Source organism: Sorex araneus, chromosome 9 (genome assembly GCF_027595985.1).
Source record: "Sorex araneus isolate mSorAra2 chromosome 9, mSorAra2.pri, whole genome shotgun sequence".
NCBI classification, from domain to species: domain Eukaryota; kingdom Metazoa; phylum Chordata; class Mammalia; order Eulipotyphla; family Soricidae; genus Sorex; species Sorex araneus.
In genome coordinates this window covers 44,747,568-44,754,429 of record NC_073310.1, presented here as the reverse complement: position 1 = coordinate 44,754,429, position 6,862 = coordinate 44,747,568, and positions in this window count along the sequence as shown.

The following is a 6,862-nucleotide window of genomic DNA, read 5'->3' as shown; positions in this document are numbered from 1 at the left end:
AGTTGAAGTCTAGGTAGAGACGTTGTTTAAGGCAGAAAACGTGGGCCGGAGAGATTATGACAAGGGAAGGCGTTTGCCTTGCGTGCAGCCCACCCCAGACGGACCTGCGACCCCCGTGCACCACTGGGATGGCCCAAACCACCCTCCCCGCTTCATAGAAGTGGAAAGGAAGCGTGTTGGGAAGTGGTTGCTTAAATCCTCAAAAGAGCCGGTGCAAACAGAACCAGGAGCAGGCGTGAGTCAGGCCCGGCCCGGCCCAGAGCTCGGGATCGGATTACTGACGCCACCTCCCCGCCGCCCCGAGACGCGGCGGTGAGCGCGCACGCGCGCCACCTGGTGGCTACATCTGCAATCACCACGTATAGATGAAATTGACTTCCACCCCAAAACATCCTCCTGGTTTCTCTTCTCCATTTCCAAAAAACTGTCCCATTACTTCCTGTCCATCTTTGCCAGCATTCTCGTCATCTCTTCACCGACCTCCTTCATCCGTGAAATATCGATCGCTCTTAGATGAATGACGGGGATTCGGAACTTAGTTACCTTCCAGAATGGTCTCTGCTTCCCCAGAAACAAATAGAGCAATGCATGCTATTACTCAACAATAAAAGTGATCAAGTGCTTTGTTTCACATCCTGTTTCACTACCGTTGCTTAGTTATTCGTTTACTGGGGGCTTGGGCCACACCCAGTGATGCTCAGAGGTTACTCCTGGCTCTGAACCCGGGGTAGGAGGGGATTGTTCCTGGAGGTGCCTAGAGGACCCTGTGGTCCTGCGGATTGATCCCTGACCTCCTGCCTGTAAAGCACTGCCCAGCCCTTGGAACCGCTTCTCCAGCATCACTACCATCTGAGGTGTGGGGGAGGGGACTTGGGTGACCCCAAGTCACACCTGGGAGAACTACGTGTGGTGACAGAACCTGGGTCAGCCAGCAAGATGCATAGCAAGTGTCTTAATCCCTATTCTGTCTCTCCAGCCTTCGCTATCATCTTTTAACGGCTCATTCATTGTAGAACATTGCTCCCAGCGTTCAGCAAACCCTTGCTTCTCCTTTGGGGTCCTTTGGGTAATTAAAATGGCTGCATTTCATTTGGGGTCTATTTTAGTTCATGTTATTAGTAGAACCCCGCTGCGGGGAGTCCCATCTGCTTGCAAGGACAGTCCCCAGGTGACAAGTCCTGATGTGACATTGAAAAGCCAAAGAGAGTGTTTCTGGAGAGAAACCTATGGGGGCTGGGCTTTGGTTCCATCTCCCTCTCTGCTGCCTCCTGCTTCCTGGTTGCTCAACTGACCATTCCTGTCCCTGCCAACAGTGAGTGACTCACAGCAGGAAGCCGCTGGACCTCAGTCCCTTCCTTGCCAGCCATTCTCACCAGCGTTCCTGCGTTTCAGACCAGAAGTGTGAAACAGAAGGGCAGTGCGAGTCATGTCACATGTGAAAGGCCCCTCTGCTTATCATTCCATGGTCCTTCTATGCCTCTGATGAGCCCCAGGGACCAGCGCATGCTCCCTGCCCCTCTCCACGTAAACACTGGTCTTCTGGAAGTTGGGGCTCCCATCAGTCTGCCAGGCTGGCCTAGTCAGAAGTGTTTTAAGGTTCTATCCCTAAATCCCATCTCACTATGGCAATCTATAAAGTTATTTTTGTATTTTGCAAACTAATTTAGGATGAGAAGGAATACATACAAAGAAACTTGAAAACAGGCACCAACATTTTTAGGAAATATGACTCTCATCTAAAAGTCTCTGACTGCACTGGATTCCAACACGCTGCTCATCGGCACAGCACAATGAGCTGGTCTGGATTCAGTCCTGGCACCCCGTATGATCCCTGAACACTGCCGGGATTAATTCCTGAGTGCAGGGCCAGGAACAAACACTGAACACCGCTGGGTATGGTCCTCAAAAGAAAGAACAAACAAGCAACCCCCCCCCCAACACGTTGGCTTTTATTTATTCTTGTATCTTTTTCTTTTCTCTTTTTTTCTTCTTTCCAGTTCTGAGCCATGCTTGGTATTGCGTCCAGTGAGGCTGCGGTAACCGTGCAGTGCTGGGGAGCTAAGCCAGGTCTCCCACATGCAAAGCCCAAACTCCAGCCCTGGGAGCTCTTTCTCAATCCACTTTCCTCCTTTTAAACGTTTTTTGGATGGGTTGGAGAGAGAGTGCAGTGGGTACCGCACTTGCCTTGCACATGGCTGATCTGATTTCATCCCTGGTATCTCATATAGTTCCCTGATTACTACCAGGAGTGATTCCTGATGCAGAGCAGGACTAACTCCTGAGTATTGCTGGGTGTGGCCCTAGAACAAAACAAAAAAATTATCTTTGCAGAGAGTGGAGCAATAGTACAGAGGGTAGGGCACTTGCTTGCACATAGCTAACCCAGGTTTGCTTCCCGGCACTGTACATGGTCCCTGGAACACTGCCAGAAATGATCCCAGAGCACAAGTTGAGGAGTAAGTCCTGAGCACCACCATGTATAGAGCCAACACACACACACACACACACACACACACACAGATGTGCATATATAAAAAAGATGTGTGTATACATATATGTATATATCAGAAAAGAGTTAACATTTACCAGCAATGGGACAAACAGACATGCATTTTTCTTTTTATTTATTTATTTTTAATTAGTGAATCACCGTGAGGGTACAGTTACAGATTTACTCATTTTTGTGCTCATGTTTCCCTCATACAAAGTTCGAGAACGCATCCCTTCACCAGTGCCCATTCTCCACCACCAGTAAACCCAGCATCCCTCCTACCCTCCCCAATCCCATCTCCCCCCACCCCACCCCGCCACTGTGGCAGGGTATTCCCTTTTGTTCTCTCTCTCTAATTAGGTGTTGTGCTTTGCAATAAAGGTGTTGAGTGGCCACTGTGTTCAGTCTCTAGTCTACACTGAGCACACGTCACCCTTCCCCCGCATGGCCTCCGACGGCATTATACTAGGTGATCCTTTCTCTGAGTTGCCCTCTCCCCAGAATGTGAGGCCAGCCTCCAAGCCATGGAGTCAGCCTCCTGGTACTTACTTCTACTATTCTTGGGTGTTAGTCTCCTACTCTGTTATTCTATATTCCACAGATGAGTGCAATCTTTCTATGTCTGTCTCTCTCTTTCTGACTCATTTCACTTAGCATGATACTTTCCATGCCGATCCACGACATGCATTTTTCAATGTAATGAGACAGGAAGAATGCACCTTTGCTTCTGTGATATTCTTACTCCCACCCCCCAAAAAATACAGTCCTGGGAGATGGCTCAAAAAGGGCTGGAGTTCATGCCTGACACGTTTAAGGGCTCAGGTTGAACCCTTAACACTCTGTGGTCTCCCTAGCACCACTGAGTATGGCCTTGGTGCCCCCCCAGCACTGCTTGAAAAGTTCCCCCAAAACAAACAAAAATAACACACAACATGAATTTCATCGTGAGGAACTACAAAACATCTAAATTGAAGAACAGTTTACAAAACTACTGACCTACATTTCAAACAAACCGCACAAATGGAAAAGGAATAGCTGAGCGCCTTAGAACACTTGCGAAGATACGGTCATGCGTTTGAGTCTTGGTCCCACCACGTATGCTGAGTCAGATCCCTGTAGCTCTGCTGTCTGTGGGCCCTGGGGCCACACAGGATTTTCAGCTCCACTGCAGCCAAGCATGTGTGAATGTGTCACACCACAGCAAAGAGTGTGACCCCCCCACCCCATGAACACTACAACCAGAATGTGTGTAAACACAGCTAAATATGTGAGTCCCATACAACCAGGTGTCTGTGTGGGGAGGGGTTGTAGGAGTGTGTGAGTGGGTGTGGGTGTGTGTGTGCGCACCCACTTTTCCCTTACCCACACCATCGCAGCAGCAACAAAGGGAGGTGATGAGAAAGTAGAATAGGGCTAAAAATGACAAAGGAAGTAAAGAGAAGGAGAATAAAACAGCAACCAGGGCTCAGCACTAGAACACTTGCTTCACATGCAGGAGACCTGGGTTCAATCCCTGGCATGGGGGAGGGGGGAACACGAAGCTTTTTTTAAAAAAAATGCCCCGGAGGGGGACAGGGGAGACCCCTCCCCACCCCAGGGGACCCATCCCCTGCAGCCGTAAACCCCCAGAACCCAGCCGCTGCCATGCTCACGGCCACTCTCCACATGCTCGGGCTGTGAGCCTCACGCATGAGTGAACCTCCAGAAAAACCCAGGTGTGCGGGAACTTTGTGACTGAGAACACTGGGTTCACTGGATGGGGAACAGAGATTCTCCGCCCGTACCCCTCTGTCTCCAGCGACTCAGCAGTCACGCCCATAAGCCACCTCTGGCTGGCGCCAGATAATCTCTGTCACCAGCCAGCATCCAGATCCCACGTCCTTCTCTCCCGGAAGGGAGCATTACATGTCGCTCACCATAACCCATGCCACCAGATTCCGCACCAGGCTGTTTCACTCGGGGCGCCCTGGAGGGAGAAGGGGGTGAGGCCCCTCCCCGCCCCAAGGGACCCAGCCCCAGCAGCCCAAACCCCCAGAATCCAGCTGCCACCATACTTAAGGCCACTCCACACCCGCTCTGGCCGAGTCTCATGCACAAGTGAATATATTCCTGGACCACATAGCCGCATTTCTAGCCATGCAATACATCAAACCACACACTGTACCCATACTCCAATATTATCACATTTGATAGGGTTCAAAGTAGGAGGCAACCAATCTTAGAGGGAAATATACATTTTTATTTTACAGATAGTCACTGTCACTGTCATCCCATTGCTCATCGATTTGTTCAAGCGGGCACCAGTAACATCTCTCATTGAGAGACTTATTGTTATTGTTTTTGACATATCCAATACACACGGGTAGCTTGCCAGGCTCTGCCGAGCAGGCTCAATACTCTCGGTAGCTTGCCAGGCTCTCTGAGAGGGGTGGAGGAATCGAACTCGGGTCGGCCTCGTGAAAGGCGAATGCCCAACCGCTGTGCTATCGCTCCAGCCCATTTTACAGATATGTATGTAAAAAGCACACAAGGCTCAACCTTTAACAACATGCTAGTGATCTCTTATAGAAGGGTTTAATGGTCCCTGGGTGAAATCCAACAACCTCCACACTCTTTCCTCTAAAGATATTTTTTGTAGCATTTCCAGCAATTTTTTCATAACAACCAATACAAAAATTATTTTGGTTCTGCTTTGAGGCAGGGATTTTGGTTCGGGATGGAAACGTTTGAAATATGGTGGTGGGAAGGTGTGATGGTGGTGGGATTGGTGTTTGAATGTTACATGTAATTAAATATTGTGAACTACTTTATAAAATGGACTGGAGCAATAGCACAGCAGGTAAGATGTTTGCCTTGCACACGGCTGACCCAGGTTCGATTCCTTTGACCCTCTCTGAGAGTCCGGCAAGCTATCGACAGTATCTTGCCCACACAGCAGAACCTGGCAAGCTACCCGTGGCGTATTCGATATGTCAAAAACAGTAACAAGAAGTCTCACAATGGAGACTGGTGTCCGCTTGAGCAAATCGATGAACAACGGGACAACAGTTTATAAAATAAAAATAAATAAATAAATAAATAAATAGGAGCCAGAGTGATAGTCAATATTAAAGCATTTGCTTTGCATGTAGCCAACCCTAGTTCTATCCCCGGCACCACATGGTCTACCCAACTGGCAGGTGTGACCCAGACCCTCCTTTAACAAAAATCTCAGCAAGGTCATAGAGGATAAGCAGAGGCCGATGACATGAGGCTCGCCAGTCATTTCAAGGTCACTACTGAGAGAAGTAACAAAATTTGAATGGCTATAAATATTAGATAAAGGCTGTCAGACTTCCAGAATTTACCGTGGAACTACTGTTCTCTAACAGTCTTTCCTTGGGGCCAGAGTGATAATAGAGCAGGTAAGACGCTGACCTGGGTTTGACCCCCAACATCCCATATGATCCCCCAAGCCAGATATGACCCCTGAGCGCAGAGCCAGAGGTAAGTCCTGAGCACGGCTGGGGGTGAAACAAACCAAAAAAGAGTCTTTCCTTATTCTTAAGAGACATTTGCGAAAGTATTTAGAAATAAAGGAATGCAAATATATTACAAGGAACATGGATTTTTATGGAGAAATGGAGTGGTAAAACAAAGGTGGCAAAATGTTAAGAGCTGGGGTGAAGAGAATGTGGGAGTTCTTCGTATTGTTCTTATAACTCTTGTAATTCTTGTAAGGCTGAACTTACTTAAGGCATTTTTTTATATGCCAGAAAACACAAAACTTGCAGGACAACCAAGAACCCGTCCATCTCTGGCCCTGAGGATGCGTGTTAAAGGGAAGCAATAATGAGGTGCAGGGGCTGAGGCACTTGGGCTCTGCAGAGCTCGCACAGATACTCCCGAGTCATGAAGAAGGGGTGCCGCCGCCCGGCTCTCCTCAATCTTGGGGCACCCTTCCCAGCCCCCCCAGCTGTGGCTCGCCCGCTGCTCACCAGGGTCAATGCTTGCCTGCGTGTCAGCGTTTCATAGTATTAGTAGGAAGTTCTTATAGTATGATGATAGTAACTCTTTACTATAATTAATATCAATGTAGGGCTGAAGAGACAGTCCAGAGATGAAGGTGCTTATTTTATAGGTAGCTGGCCCAAGTCATCCCAGGCACCATAGATTCCCCCCGAGCACTATCAGGAGTGAACCCTGAGCACTGCTGTTGTAGTCCGGAAAAAATACTCCCAAATTTACATAAATAAATAAATAGCAATATTGCATTGATAATAAGAACATGCATGGGACTTTTTTTTATCGTATTGAGATATTCACCTCTCAGAAAGCCCTGTATAATATTCCCATTGTTATAAACAGAGAAACTGAGTCACAGAAAGGGCT